Source organism: Zootoca vivipara, chromosome 2, assembly GCF_965207765.1.
Source record: "Zootoca vivipara chromosome 2, rZooViv2.hap1.1, whole genome shotgun sequence".
NCBI lineage: Eukaryota > Metazoa > Chordata > Lepidosauria > Squamata > Lacertidae > Zootoca > Zootoca vivipara.
The window spans coordinates 60,115,591-60,137,812 of NC_142584.1; the positions used below are offsets into that span (position 1 = coordinate 60,115,591).

Genomic DNA, 22,222 nt, shown 5'->3' on the forward strand with positions numbered 1-22,222 from the left:
ATTCTTGGTGGAAAGGTGTACCTTTATCACCAAGTGATATTAGTGAATGTCATAGTTTAATTATGTGATGTGTGAACAACTGCTTATTTCTCCAGTGGAGATGGATCCATTTAGGGCAGGCATGGCCAAACTTGGCCCTCCTGCTGTTTTGGGACTACAACTCCCATCATCCCTAGCTAACAGGACCAGTGGTCAGGGATAATGTGAATTGTAGTTCCAAAACAGCTGGAGGGCCAAGTTTGGCCATGCCTGATTTAGGCAAACAGGGCACTGTCCAGTCTGTGATGGGGAACTACAGTTCCCAGGATTCTTTGGGTGTGTGCTTTAAATGTATGGTGTATGGTGTCTATGAAGCCTAAGCACCTATTGTCCTGTAAGCTATATGGATTCCCTATAAACCACCGTGATCCCCTCTGTCTTGAGAAGAGCAGAGTAAAAGTGTGACAGATAATCTGAATCACTGTGCTTAGATCAAACTTCAGGGTTACATCTCTATGTACATTTACCTTGAAATTACCATTATCTGGCGTATTTCACAATAAGACATGTTCAAAGTAAGGACAGTATTCCCAGCTGCAAACCTTTTTAAAGAAAATTTACTGCAAACCATTTTAGGAGCTAGCTATGTGCAAGCTCGATGGCCTTTGAAACAGGATTGCCAACTGACTCTTGGCTGGTCCTTGCAGCTTTTTGATGTCCACATCACCAGTGAGGCATGGGAGATTGTTTCCTTCCTGTTTTGCTTCCCCCAGCTCTCATTTAGTTACTTATTAATCTGCGGCTTTTCTGAATGATACCTGGCCGAAAGGAAGTTACAGCAGCTGCTCAGTCACAACCAGCAGGTGCAACAAAGGAGAAGTGTGTGTGTGAGAGAGAAAGTGAGGCTGAAATGAACCTAGATCTGTGACATATTCCTCTCTCTGTATATACATGTGCGTGACACACAGAGAAAAAGTGTTTGTGTTGTCTTCCACACACAGAGTTCTTTGACCACACAGTGCATATATATGATTTTCAGAAAGTCATGCAGCTCAGTTGGGGTCATGTTACTGAATTGAGTTCTCTGCTCTGGTTGGGTTTAGAGTTTTCTGCGATGGAGACATCAGTTGTCTTTGGCCTCAGTGTTGCCCATATGTGAAATGGGTTACTGCAGGTGCACAAATGACACTCCCCTACCACCCCAACATCTTACTGTTCCACCAAACAAAGCAAAATAAAATAAAATAAGGTGGGCTGCCATACTGAGGGCCTCAAAGCCTGTAAACTGCTTAGGAACGCTGCTTCTCTCTTTTGGACTAGGCAAAGACCTGCTCATCTACACAAAGGCGGGTGCCTCTTTGCTGTACCTCCCTCCACCCCAGGCTGGACGAGCACTTTCCCGGCTACGAATCAGCAAAACCTATCCCGCTCCACCTGTGAGTTGCGGAGCCCAATGCAATTCCCTAGGCGCCTCATGTAAACACCCATTGAGGTCTACAGAAGAAAGGGGTGCCAGCGCGAATCCTAGTGGAAAGTAATCGATCCCAGTGCATCTCGGGCTAAAGCGGGGGGGGGGGGAACCCGGTTCACGCGCATGATTAAGGCTGAGATGCTAATCATGCTCAGAGAGATGCTGTTGCACACGGCCACGGTCATGTGCTGTCTCAAAAGTAAACCCGACTTCGCCGATACAGTACAAGTTAAGCATTCGCGGCGAAAGGCAGCCTTGATTTCAGGAGCGCGCCGCCGCTGCATTCCAACCCAGACCCGCCGCGATCCTATCCGGTTCTACTCTAGAGCAGAGCCGGCGGGCGATTGTAAGGAAAGCCAGGATTCCCAAGTCGCAGCCCCGACGACGCCTCGGCAAACAAACCAGAGGCACGGCACACACGCCGCCGCCGCCGGAGGAACTTTCTTGGTGGGTGGAGATTCGGAGGAAGGGGGCGGGCCAAATCTGATGGGAGAGCTGGCAGGAGGTCGCTCGGTCCTTCTGCTAGCTGGAAGCGGGGCCGGGCTGGGAAGGGTTAACCGCGGCAGCCTCAGCAGCAGCAGCAGCAGAGCAGCAGCAGCAGCTCCTCTTCTTCGGTGCTCCCCGCAGAGCCTGCTGTGGCCTTTGAGGAGGAGACGCTGCTAATGCATCGCGCACCACCAGCCCCCTCTCTCTCGCCGCCGCCGCCGCCGCCGCCACTGTGGGCTGCTGCAGACGCTGCGAAGGAGGACGGCAGCCTTTGCTGAGAGCTGCCTAGCAAGCGGCGCCCGGGAAGCCGTGGAGGGAGCGAGGGAGCTTGCCTTCCCAACCCCCGCCTCCTCCTCCTCCTCCTGGCTCCTCAGGTGCTGCCGCGATTGGGCTCGCCCGGGGGCTTGCGGACAACAGGTACGACGCGGCGAGGAGGGAGGAAGGGGCGAGCGGGCGGGCGGGCGGCCGCCGCTCTCTCGCAGGCTAATGAATGGGCTGCGGGGGCGCCGGGAGCGCGTGCAAGGCCCGGCTGGAGCTCGGGCGCCAGGCGAGGGTCCGAGGCGGGCTGCTCCTCCTCTGCCTTCTGTGCTGGAGGAAGGCGAGCCTCCTTCGCTGTGGGGAAGGGCCGAGGGAGGCGGCGGCGGGGGGTGCAGTGGACAAAGGAGGGAGCGGGGTTAGTTGGCGGGGAAGGAGGGAGAAAGGCCTGGAAAAGCGAAAGCAGCCTCTCCGCCTCCCCCCCCACCGTGGTTTGGGATGATTCTCTCTTTTCTCCATCCGCCCCTCCCCCCCAAAAAGCTGCAGTTCTAGGCTGGGGAGGGGAAGCGTGTTGTTCCCATGTGTGAAAGAACGGGAGGGGCGCCTTGGAAGTTGCATCTGTCTACTGTTGCTGGAGATTTCTTTTTCTCTAGTTTCTCCCTCCCCCACTATATATATATATATATATATATATATATATTCCTGAGAACTGACAAAACTTTTGTCCTCTGCAGTATGTTGTGGAGACCCATGTGGTGGTGAAGGGGGGTGAGGAGCAGGCGGGACTGGTCCTGGAAAACAGTGCAGCCTCTGGTGGCCCTTGGTGGGTGGAGAACTTGCTTTTCTTTTCCCTTACGATTTGTTTTTTAAAAAATAAAATAGAAATATGTATCTGTGTTGTTTTGGACCTGGGTTTCCCTCTCTGTTTCAGAAGCTGCTGCTGCTTTTATCCCCAGTGAAATTCCCTCTCCCTCCAGGAAATTCCATATATAAATTTTGTTTGTGCCTTCCTAATCTATCTCCTCTGATTGCTCTGGAGACAGTTCCTGATAAAGAGAGCCCTTAGCTTGCCAAGGCACATCTTAAAATACGAAAACGCAGCATACATAAATATCAATTTGAAATAATACTTGGCGCTTGGATTGCTTTTCATCTTCAAAGTGCTTTCACACTCATTAACTGATCCTCTCAGCATCCCTTGGATGGCAGCTTAACCTGGAATGATTTATACAGAATATCAAAGGGGTATGTCTTCCTAATGCTGTCTTGCGTTCATGAGTGTTGCTTTGTTCTTCACTGGTAAGCTCATGCCTTAAGCTGCACTTTCTTTATGCCAAGATATTCTGCACCTCTGTACTGAAGATTAGGGGAGAGAGGGCAAAGTAGACATCCATACAGGTGATGGAAGGTGGCCAGGAATTTTCTATTGAACCTCATGCCTCTTAGATCAAGGATGGCTTTTATATGGAGTGTCAAAAGGAAGAACACTTATTATGAGGGGACAGGGAGGCTAAACGGATTAATAACCAATACTGTACAGTAAATCAGCCCTGCTTTTTTAAAAAACTACTGTTTGTGACAAAAATTGGAGCTTATATGTTGCTGTCATTGATCATTAGTAACACATTAAGTCGTTGAGGTTTTGAACAGGATGCTAGTTGTACCTGAGTTCACTGTGACATGTCAGGTATTGGCAAGCAGTGGAGAACATGTTTTTCCAAGTATGTGAGCTGATATACTAATGCTAGAGTGGTGGCAGTACCAATGTGTGTCCAGCCTTGCTAAGACAGCCAAGCATTTTTGTGACTGATGTGCAAAATGTTAGCCTGATTGAGTACCAGATACTACCATGAGCTGCTTGGATGAAAAGTAGGATATAAATGTTACAAATCAATAAAAGTGGATATGTTGGTCCAAAATGTCCAACCTGGTAAGGTTATAGTTGTAGCAGCCCCCTTGATTCAAAGTGAAAGTGGTCACATGGGGCTGGGGGCATGGGTAACACTGGTGAGCACAATTTAAGGAACTATATATAATGGGAATTTCAGGTCAAGAAATACTGTTGCTCCTGTGCATTTTTTAAAAAACTTCTGAGATACAGTCCCTAAGATACTGAAAAAAATGAGTAGATGGCCAGAATTAAAATACCTAACACTGCCAAAAATCTATTGGGATGGACACTATGCACTATTACTATGAAGAATCTAAGAACTAGACTTGTAGAGGGCTGTTTCTTTTTTCTTTTAAACAAAATACCTAGTGTGGCTCATAAGATTTTCATTAAGTTGTACCAGTTCTGTATGACATTTAGAATGTGTTTCCGTTGATTACCATCTGCATTCTGCTAATTTTTGAAACAACTTGCTTTGGTTGATTGGAGGTGGTCAGAAGTTAGCAGCAGCTGTTCTGTGTTCCAGTCCTCTTTTCAAATAGCATAAGCACAACTAGGAGTTTCTTCAAAAGAGGGCATCTGTTGCCTTCTCTCTGTGCTGGCATTTGAGCCTGGGAGCAAGAGCTGTGCCAAGTAACCTCCTGCTGCTGCTCTTGAATTACTCTGGGTATCCCAGAGATTCTTGGCTGGAGATGGAGGTTGATGGCAACTACGAGTTCATTTCTGCTAGAAAGAGATGTTGTTTGTAGAATGTAGGGAACAAGGATGGCAGGAAAGCTGTATTGTGTGACCTGTAGTCTGCTGGTGGTGGTCTTGCTTGTACCAGGAGACACAAAGCCTCAAAATGGATTGAAGCCCTGTAGTCTCACTCTTCCCCTCGCCGCCTTCCTGCCTGCACAGTTTAGCAGGTTGAAAAGATTTCTCCTTCCTTAGAGATATCTGCTGGCTTCATAAAGCCCTAATCCCCTTGTGCCTTTCAACTCTTCCTCCTTCAAAAGGTGCTCTCTGAGGATTTATAGGAAGGAAAGTGCTAGCATTAATATAATACATGCAGGCATAAATATGAAACGTATTTAACATTGGAGATTGCTGCATCAGTAAAGCTAGGTCCCTACCCTCCATGGCTGATCAGAGCTTTCGGATAACTGCCATAAAACAAATAGGCTACCTTTCAAGAAACTGGAGGGATGCTGCTCCAGGCAGCAGTACCTGAATGAAAAGAGCTATGGATAAGATGCTCCTTCAAATGTCATTACCTAGGAGAGAGAAACAGCATTAATTAAAAATAAAAGATTAGAGAAAAGCATCAAATTGAATGAGTGAGTAGGCTTAACATTCCGCACCTTCTGAAGCTGCAAGTCTTTGTGTTGCTGTGGCTTGAGCCTTAAACAAAGCGCTTTATAATCCTAGCTGGAAGGCCTGTCCTAGCTTCTGAATTACAACATTAGCTGTGGTCTTTAGCCAACAACAAATGTATGTGTTTGGTAATGCACATATAAACACACACACACACACACACACACATACACACAAAAACCATAGATTATATATATGTAATATTATTCTTTCAGAAAGGAGAATTCTATGGTTATTTTTCCTGTCTTAGTAACTAGTGATAGGATAAGTATTGCTTCATTGGGTGGGTATTGAGGTAGACTAAAAGCCATCCTTGCCCAATTCTCCAAATATATTTCAGGGGCCATGGTGTAGTCAGACTTTCTTGCTTGTGTGTGAATAATATGTTTAAAATGTCTAAAATCAGAAAGCATAGCATCATAGTTCATCTAAAGGAAAAAGAATGCATACATTTGCATGTGTTTACAATGAGTTCTGATTTGGAATGTAGAGGGTGTAGGTTGGAAAGGAGAAGTTTGGATGGGAGATTCATGAGCATTGCCTCTGGAGACTGGAAGACCCATAAAGATCCCTTTTGGGCTGTGATTGATTCACTGCCACTGCCTGCACATTTTCAAGCTTTACTTCACAGCCTTGAGGAGTAGGAAAATGTTACTGTTTTTAAAATGAAAGCTAAGCTTTGCAGGGTCCAGTAATCGGTTTAGAATCATTATTCTTTAGAAAGACAAATGATACGCTTTATTATATTTTCATTGCTAGGTAGTTGCTTTGCGTTTTCCCTTAAGCCTGCTGGTCTGCTTTTCTCCAACAGTCTTCTTTAGGAATATGTAAAGTGAGTAGCAGTGTGGTCCAGTGGTCTTGAAGATCTTAAGGTCTTTACTCCTTCCATGGTCTGTAAAATTGGGGGTGGGGTGGGGTGGGGAATAGTCCCACAGCTGTTGTGAATATCTCCTAGGCAATAATTTGCATTAGGAAATTAAAAGCACTTTAAAAACAAGTTTTGTAATGGGGGAACCTTTGTTTTCATTAATGCCATTGCTTTCAAACTACAGCTATATGGAGGAGCGCATTTAGGATTACAACCGTAAAGAGAAACTTTGAAGTGTGACCCAGCTGAAACCTAAAGTACCCATTGTGTCAAACAGCAATGCACAATAATCATTTGGCTTATCCTATGATACTTTGAATGCAGCAGTGCTAGAATCAGTGCTGCCAGGCAGGGTATTAAGGCTTCTTGCCATTGGAATCTGATTTCCACTGGGAGCCGAATGCTGGGCGGGTGCTGTGATGCATGCAATGGGGTTGGGTGGGGAAGGGATGCCTCAGGCAATAATATGATACAGCGATTTGGTCATGGGTTCCTTTGGTTGGATCATAGAGGGTAAGTTTGTGCAGAGGCTATTAAACATCAGACACATACTCTCTTGGGCAGAGATGGGGGGATGGGTGAAAAATGCCCGCTTTTGCCTATTTTGTCAAGGCTGCCTATAGATCAGCTGGAAAATGAATGCAAAAAGGGGTCTGCATCATACAGTCAGTTGAAACTGGTGAGAATGAGAGAGCAGATGTGAAGGGAGAAGTGGTAGGAGAGAGTTGCTTTGTGCTTTTAAGGGCAGCAACGGGAAGGGCTTGTAACACACTGTGCCAGTCCAGTCCAGTTCTTTTTCTCAGTTACTTTATTGTACTTTATTCTATTTGTGCACTATCCTTCGGCTCACAATAAAAATGCAAACAATGGTAAATACATACAATACAGCTAAACAAATAGCAGCAACAAAGCAGTTGGAATGGATTAAGGCACAGAGGAGGACAAAAAACGCAATTGCATCACATCAAACAGAACGGGCACCTGGTGAACCTCCTCAGGAAAGGAATTCTATAACCACTACCAAAAATGGCCCTCTGGTCAGTTGCTACCCACCTAAACTCAATTACTGAGGGCATCTGAAGGGAGGGCCTTTTATGATGGCTTGGCACACAGGCAGGTTGATGTGGAAGCAAGCATTCCTCCGGATATCCCAGTCTCAAAATTATGTAGGGCTTCAAAAGCATGTGCAGAAATGGACCAGAATCCACTGCAATTCTTTTAAGCACCAGTGTGTTAAGGTTTCCATGTCTGGTCCCAGATAGCAGTCTAGTGCCCTTATTTTGAACTTCAGTTTTCAGTAGTCTTCAGAGATAGCTCCATGTAAAGCACATTACAGTAGCTGGTCACAGATGTTACCTAAGCATGATTTATAATCGCCAGGCTGTCTCTGTCGAAGAGCGGCTGCAGCTGGTGGTCCAGCCTCTGGTATGTACCACACAGATTTTTTATTATGATTATTTATTAAATTTCCATACCATCCTCCACCCTAGGATTTCAGAGCAGTTTATAATATAAAAACACAAAAACACATCGTATAGTAACAAACAAAAACCACACCTCCCAACAGTTTAAAAGGCCACAGATTGTTTAATTTGAACGTCCAGCGACAGAGCTGGCTCTAGGAGCACCTCCAGGTTGCAAAACACGATCCTTTAGGAAAGAAATGCAACTCAATCTAAAATAGCCTGAGCACCAGTTCTCTGAGAAGACAGTCCATTTACCCACAACACCTTTGTCTTGTCAAGATTGAGTTTCAGTTTATTGATTTCATCCAGCCTGTCACTAATTCCAGACACCAGTTCAGTACTTTGACAGTCTCTCACCTGACTTGGATGTAAAGAAGTAGAACGGTTATTTATACACTTTGAGCAGTTTTATAGCTGAAATAGTTGCATTTCTGTGGAGCATTGCATAGTTTATCCAGGTGTGGGGATAGTAACGAGGTAAGAAGGCAGGCAGCCAAGTGCTCAAGGACATTGTGGTAGGAAAGGCGGGTGATAAAAGACGTGAGGGAGAATTAACCATGTATTAAAGACACCTATGGCTCAGAGCCTTCGCTAGAGACTGCTTGCAACTTTTTCTTTTTAACTTTCTTTCAAAACCATGTAAGTAGAAATATTCTTTATTTATTTTTTGCTCCCTCCCCCACCAAACAAAACCAAACACAACATTGGAGATTCTCAGGAATCTAGGTTATGTGGCAGAAATATTATGGGTTATAGATTGAATTATAAATGGGAGTGCTTCAGCATGCCTCTCCTTTTCCTGGGATTCCACACACTCCTTCCTTCCCCTTATTTAGGTCAGTGATAACTATGGCTTACAATGATGTCTGAACTGGTATATAGTTACTATAAGCTATAGTAAGCTCTCAGTCCATAGCTGCCAAGTTATCCCTTTTTTACAGGGATTTTCCCTTATGCTGAATAGGCTTCCTCGCGAGAAAAGCGAAAACTTGGCAGCTATGTCTCAGTCAAGTTTTAAGAGCAAACTATGGTTTGGGTTACAATGGCTACACTGGTGCAGCTATGGACACATGAATGATACAGTGGAAAAATAAAACAACATTGAATAATGTGTCAAGGATCCATGGATCATAGTGTTTTCCATGGCTCAGATTCAGGTTTTACAAGAAACCAGAGTTTGTTATGAGAATGTGCTACTACAGTGACCCATGTATGGTTCCACCTCCTCATGCAAAGGGACAAATATTTGCACCCTCTGCTTGGATTTGGAACAGACTTCAGGAATAAATTTGAAACAAATTTCATACAAATATAAGAAACTGGTTTGTACAAACCATAGCTTATAGTCAGGCTATAAAACCAAGGACCCTAAACTATAGTTTCAACAAACCACACTTGGCCTATACCTATATTTGGATGAAATGAGAAACAGCAGTTCTAAACCTTTACCAGAGCTTTAAATAACCTCTCCTCAAAGGAGGTGGGGGGGGGATGTGAATTTGAGACTTGTGCATGTTTGTTTTTGTGACGGCAAACCATGATTGGACATTGTATCTGAATTCTGTGTTTCTGTAACGAATTTGGATCAGCACTGTAGATGTTACCTTCTATGCCAGAAATACTTGGCAGTAATTATTTTCTTCTTGCCTCTCAAAATTTACACAGTACTGGTAAATTTTCATGTACCATAAAAAGTAAACATTTGAGTGTCCAAAACACGCCTAGTGGCATGACTATCTGAGATGTAATGGCTTCAAACAATTTTTTCCATGATCTGCACTTGCTTTACAGAGGCTGTGTAATAAACAAGGAAATCAGCAATACCATACTTGTGTATTCAGCAGCTTGGAAAACAAGCCATTGTTTTCCAGATGACTCAGTTCTTTTTTCTTTTTTCTTTCCAAAAAAGAGGGAGTATTCAGCAGCTACAATAAGCTTGTGGCTTCTGAATGAACATTGCAAAGGCTGTACAAGAGGGGAATTAAACTGAAGGAAGTTCGTGTCCTTTTATTCTACAGAAGAAACTAATTCAGTGTACTGAATAACTGCATAATTGTTAGAACTACCCTAGAAACATGGGGAGGCTGGCATTCTTTGGCATTTTGGTCACCACCTTATATTCTTTGCCAAATACTAGAATGCATTTGCAGCATTGTTATTAATGTAATGAGTGTTTTAATGAAGTTAGTCCAATAAAATATTTGCTTTCTGTATTTTCTCTGGGAGAATTTAATTGCAGTACAGTATTCAAAACCTGGCCTTTTAATGGCATATTTTAAATATTTTCCTTTCTTTCAGAACAACTTATAAATAAAAACAAAAGTGATTGCAATCTGGGATGCTTGTTGGAACTCCACCTGCTATCAGAGTTGGTCAGACACATAGTTCACCTAGTTCTGTACTTTTTTCTTTCATTGGTCAAGATTATATAATTTAGAAGAATGGAGACACAAAGAGGCGTGCAGATTCACTCCTGGTTCCAGGCAAGCAAAGATTGGAATATTTAAAGCGCTGCTGAACTGAAAACCAGTTGAACTGGTGCTTTTGGATATAAGCCAATCCAGCACTATTGACTTCAGAAGCAAGGATAGCTTAAATCCATGCAAGCCTTTTCATCATTTGAATTGCAAAAAGAACAGTGATGAATTCCCAGATCTATTGCCCTGGTAATTCTACAACATGCTAATTTATTTAAGAATATAAACAGCTCCTCCTTTTGTTTCTTGTTTGGTAAGAAGTTTTTACCCCAGTCTATTTGTTTACTTCCAATCTCTAGTGCAGTGGTTATAAATGCTATCAAGCCCAGGATCCATATTTAATCCTATATTGCAGTTTAGGGCTGTTTTTAACCTTTTTTTTTTTTTACTGTATATGGCCCCCCTTTCTCTTGATCTCTTAAATTTCATCAAAACAAGAAAGATAATGGTGCTGACTGTGCTTATATGCAATCCAGTTGAAGTTCATAATTCACCATTTGAAGACGAATGCTTAAGCATGGGAATGGGCTGATCAGTTTTGTGTGGCATACATCTGTATGTGTGTGTATACACTGGAATCTCTGACATGCTTTGAGAATTTTAAACGAGTTTGTTATTAGGGTCACTTTAGTTAAGGCATAACTATTCTGTGACAAGTGATCCTGAGAATACACTCTTATGAGCTTTATAATTATCTGACTATATCAGACCAAGGTCCTAGTCCAGTATTCTGTTTTGCCCACAGCCAGATGCTTCAAGAAGCCCACGAGCAGGACATGATGTTAACAGCTGCTCCTAGGTTCTCCCCAGTAATTGGTGACTGGAGATATGCTGCCTCTAAACCAGGGTTTCCCAAACTTAGGTCTCCAGCTGTTTTTGGACTACAGTTCCCATCATCCCTGACCACTAGTCCTGCTAGCTAGGGATGCTGGGAGTTGTAGTCCACAACTGCTGGAGACCCAGGTTTGAGAAGCCCTGCTCTAAAGAGTGAGGGTACATTCTGGTCTCTTCTGCCTACTGGCCATTGATAAAATGTTAGACCCAGGGGTGTTAGAGCCCAACAACCTCTGGAAGGGCACCACATTGACAGCCCCTGATGTAAATGTGTTTTGTCTTTCATCCAGTATCTCTGTACCGACATACTAGGGAGCTGTCCATGTAACCAGTTCAGCTGTGTTGATGCCACTGTCTGGTGTTTTCAACTTTCTACTCCCAGAGACCATTTGAAAGGCCTGAAAATGGCTGAGGCCCACCAGTTGCAAGCAGTGGCGCTGCAGTGGCAGCAGGCGGAGATAGGCACACGTCTTCTCCTTTGACAGCTTCCCTCCCTTGTCCTGTTACTCTCTCGTTTTATTGTCATTTACAATATGAATGTTTTGTCTCCCGTTCTCATTTCCATCAACATCCTCCGCTCAGGTCCTTTTCCCCTCAGAGGAGGGAGGAGGCTTCTTGACTTGGCAGCAGATTGCGTAGGAAAGAAGGAGGGCTGGTGTTGGTGTGTGTGTGTGTGAATGAGAAGGCACAGCAGTGCATCTCCTTAGTCCATCTGTTTACCTCCCTTTTCCCTGTTCATTCTCTTCTTTCCTTTCACTTGACCAGTCACTCCATCAGTCTCAGTTGTTTCTTCCCTTATATTTTCTCCCCTCACAACTGTGTGTGGTACAGTCTTCCTCTTGCCTCGCTCTCTAACCAGCTTCCAGGTATGCTTATGCACTGCACTTGTGGGGAGATGCAGCTGCTGGTCCAACCAAAAAGGTTATAAAGGAGGTGCAGGAGGGCTGTAACAAGGAGGCTCACCTGAGAGTGAGCTGAGGCCTACTGATAGTGCCTGGCCCACAGTTTGAGAAACATTGCATTTTACCTCCAGCCTAGTTGGCTGACTGCATTATTTTTCCAGCAGAAGCTATATTAAATCATAACAGGAATTGATTAAGTGAATGTATTGGGTACCTGGTTGGCATGCCTGTAACCTACAAGCTCTACAATTCCTAGATTTTACATTTGCCTTGCTCTTCTCTGCTTATCTCAGTATTTCCACCACTCCCGATTGGTTCTTGCCAGGTGCCAGTCAATTGCCTACTGTCTTATTCCACATCCTTGCAGCAAATTGCTGGGCTTCCTTCCATATCTCTGAGCAGCTATTTGTGCTGGCACGGCCCTCCAAATCCAGCTAGATTGTCCTTTTGAACATCTCTGATGTTCTGTTCCTGGCTCAGCTCAGTTTCCTGCCTACAACCTTGTTTATTTGTCCTTCAACTTCTCGTGCTGATTTCTTGGCTCAAACTGCTATCCAAAATTGGACACAATTGTGATTTGGATAACTAGCAGTTGCAAAGCTGTATCCTATAGCTCAGTGTTGAAATTCGTGTTCTGATAGCTCATGCAAGTTCAGTTCTTAATGTGTTTCTTGCAATAGCAACCATCAATATTCCCCCCCCCCAAAATTGAAGCATTTATGTGTTGTTTACGAGTAATGTGCACCAGGTATGAATGTACGTCAGCACAGAGCAAGGTTTCCCCAGACCTACTGATCCACTTACTTGGTGTCTTTTCCTCCCCGCTCCCAAATATGTGGCTGGCACTGAAATAGTATCTATCTTGGATAGACATCAAAAAGCTAACAGCTTCCTTCAAACTGTAAACTTTCCAGTTGGGTGCAGTTATGGGGGCAACATGAGTAGGCTGTAAGCTTTATATAGCATTCACTGTACAGTATGTATGAGCCAAGACCAGGCTGATGAGGTACTTCTTGACACCCCAGATTTCAGCTTGGTACCACTGCTCACAGTCTTACCATGCCATAATGTCAGAAAATGTACCAATGCGGAATCTCTTTTTGAAATCTGTTGCCAAACACAAGCATTTCCTTTAGCCTGCTTGCAAGGACAGACATACCCCAAATGTGAAGGTTAGACGACATCACACCGCTGGTTAAAAATCACCAGGACTGGTTTGCTCAGGGGTTTTGTGAAAGTGGAGAATGTTAAGCATGCGCCGTCTTTTAAAATATGGCTGAAACTAGGATTATCCTTAAGATTAGTTTTTTCTAACTCTGTTGGTTTTAGTATGTTGCTGGAATGGGTTCAGATAGAGATAGAGGAAAACCAAATGAGTGCCATTTAAATATATGTAGGATATTTTCAAAAATCAACAAAATGGCAAGATAATGTTCTACAGATATTATTAGGCATGATTGAAAACATACATTCTTGTGTACAAAGAAGTTCGCTTTTCTAACCAATATAACCAACATTCCATTACAAAGAAACAGTGGAGAAATTCAGTTTTGAGAAAAAATGCCTTATGCTTGGAAGAAAGGAAAACATCTGATTTGTCTTTCTGTCGTCACTGCGCAAAATGTGGTGTGTGCACATTAGTCTGGTTTTGAAGCTCCCTTCTCATGGCAATTTTGGCATTGTTTGCACATTTGTCTGCTTAAGAACCTGTTATAAAAAGCAATGAAAAAATTCAAGACAGGTTAGAAGAACTAGTAGGTGTTTCTCAAAAGGAATGATATTAATTAACCTGTATAGATTATGTATTAACAGAATGGTTGCATTTCCAGATAGTTTAAATAAGTTTTTGAGCACTGTCCTAATCAGGACAATAGTTAAGAGACTTTTTAAAATGATTTATTTATTTATTTCATATATACTATTTAAAGCCAAAATAGTTCCATTCTCTGCTTATATTATTATTTTGTAAACTGCTTAGAGACTAACATGCAACCAGACCGTGTAATACAATGAAATCCTGGAAAGGCAACAACATAGCACACTTTATAAAAACATTGTACGAGTCAGGGAAAGTTTCTTGAAACAGATGAGTCTTTGATTGTTTGAAGTTCATCGAGGTTGTTGCCTCCTGTTCTGAAAGAGGAGAGGGTGTTTCAGAGGGCTGGTGCCTAACCCTTGCAAAAAATAGTGACTACTGTATGCTCCTGTTTCTTAGCAATAACATATTGATAACTTGTAGTTGAGGCTTGCCATCAGGATTTAGGACTAGACTGGACTTCTACAACATGCTTGAACTTTTGGGAAATGTGGCTTCATACAGACTTAAACACCACAGATAGGTTTCTGTGGGTGAAAACATACTGAACATCCCATTAGATTAGTTTATACTTTGGGGGCCCTGTCCTAGAATTAGATAGAATATGTGTACGTAATGTGGCTGACAGTTCCCCTCATGCTAACTGGAGTCTGGAAGCAGTTAGGGTAATGGATAGATGGAGAAGTACCGTATATTCCGGCGTATAAGACGACTGGGCGTATAAGACGACCCCCAACTTTTCCAGTTAAAATATAGAGTTTGGGATATACTCGCCGTATAAGGAATACGACCTGTCGTATAAGACGACCCCTGACTTTTGAGAGGATTTTCCAGGGTTAAAAAGTAGTCTTATACACAGGAATATACAGTACTCTGATTATCAAGGCACTAAAAATTTTCACTGTGTTCTATGATATAGATAGAATTTGCTTTGCACTAGTCCCTTAGGATCGCTAACATTGCCTTCTGGGTCAGTGCCTGCTGTGTCTATTGTTCATGCTCTTTTTGTGGCATAAATCTATTTTTGTTGCCAGCAAGGCTTCTATTGGGGTAGTAAAAAAAAAGTTTTCTTTTTTCTGCAAGGATAGCTAAGTTCCTTTTTAAAAAGAAAAAGAAAAAAGAGAGAGAGATAAACCAACATTTTCCTGCCCACACTTTTGTTGTGGTGGTTACAATAGAACAGCCAGGCAACAAAGCATTCAGTGCAAGCTTGCCTTTTCCAGAACACACAGAGGCGGAGGGAAAGGTAAGACCCCGCTTCCGATGTTGACAGAGCCCCATAGTCCGTATGTTTTCATGCACACATGGATCTCCATTTGATCTGCCGGTTGCTGAGTGAGAAGTGAGCTCTTCTGTTTCTTCTAGTCTGTCTTGAAAGTGCGGTAGGAGTTCTTGGGGTGTTTTACTTTTGATTGTAAATTCTATACGTAGCAATGTTCCTGGAATGCTAAGATAATGTCTTGCAAGGCTGTGTTCCACTTACTCTGTCAGCTTCTTGCATTGTTCAAGGAATATAACTGACTGACTGTACGTTGACTTAAACATACCTCCTAACCTGACTCACTCTTCTCAAATAGCACAAGCTCACCTGTGGGCATCCTTATGATCTGTCTAGATTAGAAGATGTACATGTGTTTCTTCATAGCAAGAATGGGGGGGGGGTACACCTGGCTTTCCAGATGCTGCTTCACTGCAGCTCCCATAATTTCTGACCATTGGCTGTAGTGGCTAGGGCAGATGAGCGTTGGGAACCCCAACAACATCTGGATAGCTGCCCTATCCATACTCCATACAATTAAAATTGACCTGATCAGCAGCTACCTGCCTGCTTAGCTGTGGGACAGGGAGGTTTTTGTGGACTGGAGGAGATTGCCAAGAATGGGAAGGGAAGGTCAGCTCCACTGAGAAAGCAGAACTTACTCCCAAGTAAATGCACTTTTGTGGCTCATAGGTTAGTAACTATTATGCATTCTCTTACAATGCTGGCATAAACTGTACAAAGGTGGGCTACCACACTGCTAATGTTGCTAATACCATGTTTTCCCTTTTTTTAAGACACCGTCTTACAACCTTTTTTTCCTCAAAAAAACAAACAAACAAGTGGCTTACTTTTGGTGGGATGTCTTATTTTTTTATTACCGGTACGGTTTTTACGGCTTAGGGCGCTGCTGGGCTCTTTTGAGTGCTTGGCGCTGCAGCAGCCACTGGTCCGGGTGGCGGGGCGGCAGGCGTCCTTGGTCGGGCCAGGCGGAGGCCGCTGGCTCAGGCGCTCCGCCCGCTGCTGCAGGGCGCTCCAAGCTCCTTGGCCGGGCCAGGCAAGGAAGAAGCAGTGAGCCCAGCGGTGGCGGCAAGCACGGAAGCGGCAGGGATGGCAGTGGACGAGAAGGTGGAGCGCGGGGATGCAGCCAGCAAGGCGGGAGCGCGATCAGCTGTTAAGCGGTGCTCTTGGAGCGCCGCTTCACAGCTGATCGCGCTCCTGCAGTGCCAGCCGCATGGAGTGACTCTGTGAGTGGAGGTGCCTGTGGGGGTTGGTTTCCGCGGTGCGGAAGTATGGCTTATTTTCGGGGTATGTCTTATATTTCTCAAATGCTTAAAAACCCTGCCATGGCTTACTTTATGACTACGTATTAAAAAAGGGGAAACAGGGTATAAAAGTAGTAATTTTGCAGTTCTCTTATTTCAAATGTAGCTAGCTTGCAGTGGTGAGGAGCAGAAGCCTACATTCTTTCACCAAAACATTGTACATAGATCATACCCGAGGAGTTATTGTTTTCCCTTTTGGCAGAAATAGGTTTACTGTAAGTTGAACTGTAAGCTAGTTTTAATCGATACCGTGAAGTGCTCCTATATTGACACTTAGCTCAAACCTGCCATCTTTTTTGCGCTTTAAATCTTAATGTTAGCAAGACTATCCCAACACGGCACCCCCCATGAATAGATAATGGCACTTTCCCATCTCTGTTTGTGAAATAAAGATTGCTGTTTAAGAGGTTCTTACTCTGAGACAAGAGGGCCGTAAGATCCAAGGCCCCCCGTTCTCTTTGCATATCTGCAAACTCAAGATGGAGAGCAGGCTGTGAGGGAAATGTGTCTTGCCTGTCAAGATCTCTTCATGTGAACTCTGGTCCCAAAGGAGTTAAGTGGCTGTTCTTCAGAGGGTAATGAGGCTGGTGCCAATGAGAGGCAGTCATGTGAAGGAAGGGGGGAGGGCTGGAAAGCTCTGGAGGCAACAAGGCTTCCCCCATCCCACTCCAGACCCTCTTTTCCAGCCTTCTCCTGGCTGTTTCATAATACGTTTTCTGAATGGTGTGAAGCCAATCAAGCTAGTTCATAGTTGCTAGAAAGTGTCTGCAAGTTGCCCGCAACACAAATGAGGGGACGACTTGTGAGACAAGGACACAGGAGTTCTTCTGTATCGTATTGTTCTGCTGTAAAAAGCCACAGACGGTCATGGCGGGGTCTGCAGGGGATGAATCAATAGCAGTGATGCATCTAGCGCATGACTGCTGGCTGACTGGATTCGGAGGGGGTTACTTGCTGTCGGCGGCAGAGCGCAGTTGAGACTTCCCTTTCCCTTTGGGGGAAGGCAGGTGAGCCAAGAAAGGCACTAGAGATTTCATGCACCCTAATAATGTGATTCATTCCCCTACCACCAAAGGTGTGTGGGGAATGATCATTTCTTTCCACTGTGCTCTGTGGCAGCTACAGCTGCTTGGATCTTTGCAGACCAGCTTGCCCGGTGTTTTGGGTGCCCTGCTTTTAACAACCCAGTGCTGTTACCTCTGGCCTTTATTGTGTACAGTATATTCACATGCCCTATACCCATCAAACCAGATCAAATCTTGTAGTGAATGTTCTAATTGAACCCTCCTCACGGTTTTCTTTATCCAGCCTCTCTCTCAGACCTTTCCAAGGTTTATTGCTGACTTACTTTTCTAATTAAATGGCTTGATTTCTTTTTTCTTTTTTCTGTACTGCAGTCTAAGAATAAGTAGGATATAATGCAACCTGATGGAAAATATTCATGCAGATGTTTCTTTTCTCATATAAGAGGGTGGTGGAATAATCTTGACATCCTGTGTGGAGTTCCCTCCGTGTTGGTAATTGTTCTTTAAAACCTCAGGTCTTGGGGCAGAGCAGTAACACAATATAAACCTCAGCCTTTTCATCCTCTTTTCTCTGCTGCCAAATAAATGTAAGACTCTGAATTTTAAAATCATGTGAACTCTGCACTGATTTATAATTTTGAAGCAGTGAATTTTAATTTGTGCCTGGTTTGCTTCTGTTGGTGGCAGTTATTTCCTTTTTAAAGGTATTTATATATTTGATGACCAATATGCTCCCTTATGGGACCCAGGTGGCGCTGTGGTTAAACCACTGAGCCTAGGGCTTGCTGATCAGAAGGTCGGCGGTTCAAATCCCTGTGACGGGGTGAGCTCCTGTTGCTTGGTCCCAGCTCCTGCCAACCTAGCAGTTCGAAAGCACGTCAAAATGCAAGTAGATAAATAGGAACCGCTACAGCGGGAAGGTAAACGACGTTTCCATGTGCTGCTCTGGTTTGCCAGAAGCGGCTTTGTCATGCTGGCCACATGACCTGGAAGCTATACGCTGGCTCCCTCGGCCAATAATGCGAGATGAGCGCGCAACCCCAGAGTCGGTCACTATTGGACCTAATGGTCAGGGGTCCCTTTACCTTTACCTTTATGCTCCCTTATCTTGTTTTTTCCATTAGTAAGCAAAAAAGGGCCACAGCCAGACAGACACTGCCTTTTTTGTCAAAAATTATTTTAATTCTCTGGCGGGGGGGCGGGGCACCATGTCTGTTGGTGTGAAGCATATTGCAGTTCCGTAGTATCTGCTTTTCTTAAAAGAACAACAACAAATAAAGGAATTTCATTTGTGTCAGAATATAAATGTGGTTGCATATATTTTGTGTGTGGGGGTAAACTGTGATATCTCTCTCCCCCCCCCCAATATATTATGCCCTCTGCATTAGCATAGCCTTATATGGAGTTGTACCCGTTCAATTATTCTAGTTCCCTCCCTTCTGATAAAGCCTGTTTGGAAAAGCCATGAAAGAGGAAGATTAAGCTAATAAGGAATATTGAGATTTCTACTGCCTGACTTTTTTAAATATACAGAAAGGAGGTGGAGCGATTTTATATTTTAAGCTCCATATGGAGGGTATAAATTTATCTTAAAACAGTTTTCTAATTATTACTTTGTTTTAATTTCTTTGGGGTTTGTAATTAGCAGAGGGAGCCAACCAAAGTGGTATTTGTTGTTTTTAATGGTTAGTGGTTTTTTCCAGTTAAATCTGGGGAAATATTCCACAGAATGTAAACTGGCATATAAATTGATGAACATTCAGGTGCTACATTTACATGGTGTAGCACTGAACCCTCCACTCCATCTTCCCCAGAATAAATGCAGCCTGCGGCTAATTAACATTAAAGCCAGCACCAACGTACAGACAAAAAGGGCAAACAGTTCAGTTTTCTAAAGCATATTGCATAATGTTACACAATACATATTCTGTTATGTAATAGGAAAAAAAATAAGGGGGGACCAGCAGTTCAAGAAGGATATTGACAAGTTGGAATGTGTCCAGAGGAGGGCAACCAAAATGGTTGAAATAGATTGCCCCTTGCTGCAGCCTGATATGTATGGGGGATTTTTGACTGACGATCTAAACAAGCCTCATGTCAACCTCTGATCTGTAATAAAAGCAACAAACTATTGTGCGGGGCTGCTGTAAGATACTTAGCGCACACACATCAACCTGTAATAGGGTCGCAACAGCGAACTACAGTGAAGGTTTGCTGTATACTACTTTCTCAGCCCAGGCTGTGTTTGCATAAAAGCAATAGATAACACTGCAGGGTTGTTGCAAGCTACTCAGTCTCTCCCTCTCTCCCTCTCTCCCTCTCTCCCCCTCTCTCTCCCTCTCTCTCTCTCTCTCTCTCTCTCTCTCTCTCTCTCTCTCTCTCTCCCCCCCCCCCCAGCAATAACAACTGTTGCAGAGGTATAAATCACTTTCCTAGCCACGGCCACTGCAATATGAGGGAAATGAACTGTATTTGGTTCAGAATTTGTTTTAGCAGAGGCATTAAAAAAAGGAGAAAAGTTTCACACTAAATAAGAATGTTGTTAGAACTTCCCCATTTTTATTACCACTTGGAAGGGAGAATGGGCCACACAAATTGGTGGACCCGGGTGGCGCTGTGGGTTAAACCACAGAGCCTAGGGCTTGCTGATCAGAAGGTCGGCGGTTCGAATCCCTGCAACGGGGTGAGCTCCCGTTGCTCGGTCCCAGCTCCTGCCCACCTAGCAGTTCGAAAGCACATCAAAGTGCAAGTAGATAAACAGGGACCGCTCCGGCGGGAAGGTAAACGGCGTTTCCGTGCGCTGCTCTGGTTCGCCAGAAGCAGCTTTGTCATGCTGGCCACATGACCCTGAAGCTGTCTGCGGACAAACACTGGCTCCCTCAGCCTATAGAGCGAGATGAGCACCGCAACCCCAGAGTCGGACACGACTGGACCTGATGGTCAGGGGCCCCTTTACCCTTTACTTTACTTACTATATTAAAATCTTGGATGGCTCAATTTTTTTCTTTGGTCAGCTGTCACTTTTGTCTCCGGGAACGCTTAAAGACAGTGAGCTGTCCAGACAGTGTATCTCTGCGTGTCTTCCTCCATTGTCTATTGATAGCCTCTCTTTGAGGGGGGAGAAAGGGAGCAGAAGAAAAATGCTTGAAGAGGAAAAGAATTAACTCCTCTTCCATGCTTCTCCTCATTGCACTCCTTGCCTTCTCTTACAGCTACCCTCCTCTGACCACCCGCCAGTTGATCAGTGGTGTTGAAGCCTTCCCTGCTGTCCCAGAGGCACCCGCCTCTTAGCAGTCATTTCAGCTGATTCCCTTCCTTTCTCTGGTTTTCCTTTCCAGGATACTCAATTTTCTGTGGCTGCTGAACATGCTCAGTCCTAACTGGACTGTTCTTTCTTTCTTTCTTTCTTTCTTTCTTTCTTTCTTTCTTTCTTTCTTTCTTTCTTTCTTTCTTTCTTTCTTTCATGTTTGCAAACCTTAGGGTTCCCCCATACTTGTTGAGACCTTCCTCTTGTGCTTAAGTGGTGCTATTCTGCTCAGTAAGGGCCACTGACAGTCACTCTTGCACTTTCCAAATGAGGAAATGATAACGCTGCTAAGAGTTGTTGTCTTTAAGATGCCTCAAATGATCCTTGAAACAATTTGTTAGCCTTCTCTATATGCTTTGGTAATCGTTGCGTATCTGCTGCTTTTCTATTTGTCCAATAATGAAAAATCTCGGTTCTTGTTGCAATCAGTGTATTAGTTCTCCTTTGTGTGAAAGGACAGAATCTGTTTTCCAATAAGTAATAATAAAACTATAGTTTGTTTTAGGGCTAATCATGTAAGGTTTGCTGCCCAATTGAATAAATCTCAGTATTATTTTAAGTCATTAGTTCTATTAGGGCATCGCCCCAAATACAAGGGCTGTGCCCACTGGCCCTGCTCCAGATCTAGCAGCACTGCCACCCCCTTGTAGTAATGATAGTTTTGAAACTACTGAAATAAGTATGGGTTCTTGCCATCAATGTTTTCTGATGCTGTGATAAGCTATGTTGGAAAATGGGGAAATGTATTTCTCCATATCCTATGCCAAATTTCCCCACTTACTCAACATGGTTTAAATAGGATTTCTTGTCAAATATGAAGGATGCAAGATTTATTTTCCCAGATGCAGCACACCAGGCACATACCCAGAGAGTTGTGGGTGGGTGCAAGCACTTCTGTGTATGCAGTAGGTTGTCTCTGATTCTCCCACCCCCCTTTCCACTTACAGCTTTTTGCGTTGTGTTTAAAGGCTGCTCTGGAGAATCCCCAGAGTTTTGGAAATGGCTTCTCTGGCAGCAGAGGGGCCTTTAGTTGGAAAAGAATCTCTGAAGCCTCATTGCATATGCAAAAGCCTTCTTCATGGTCCATTGGACGCCAGCCATTGTGTGTATTTTACCCTGCTCTAAACTTTAAAAGGGAGAATGACAGCCTGATTGTGTGACTATTTACTTGGAAGCGAGTCCCATAGAGTTCAAAGGGGCATACTCAAGTATGCATGCATAGGACTTTAGCCTGAAGATGTGTACATTTTGCTTGCCAAATCCGTTCTCTGCTTGCGGTAGTCCAAAGCAGCAATCTTTACCCATTTAGAAGCTTTACAGATGAAGCGTTCTTCTTTTATATTCTCTGTATCGGTCTTTATCTTCTGAGCATCACTCTGAGACATAGCTGTCAAGTTCTCCCTTTTTTTACGGGAAATTCCCTTATGCTGAATAGGCTTCCTCGCGAGAAAAGGGAAAACTTGACAGCTATGCTGTGAGATGGAAGGGAATGTCCTTCATGGAAGG

At 43.9% G+C, this 22,222-nt stretch overlaps 1 protein-coding gene across 1 annotated transcript in view; it reads left to right on the top strand.

Annotated features, from left to right (window-relative positions):
• The first annotated feature begins 1,669 nt into the window (after positions 1 to 1,669).
• Positions 1,670 to 22,222, top strand: part of NDST1 (N-deacetylase and N-sulfotransferase 1) — an 82,462-nt gene continuing 61,909 nt past the window's right edge. Inside the window, exon 1 of the mRNA XM_035105669.3 lies at positions 1,670 to 2,353. The gene's annotated coding sequence lies outside the window, so the exon portion shown is untranslated. The remainder of the gene's footprint in view (positions 2,354 to 22,222) is intronic.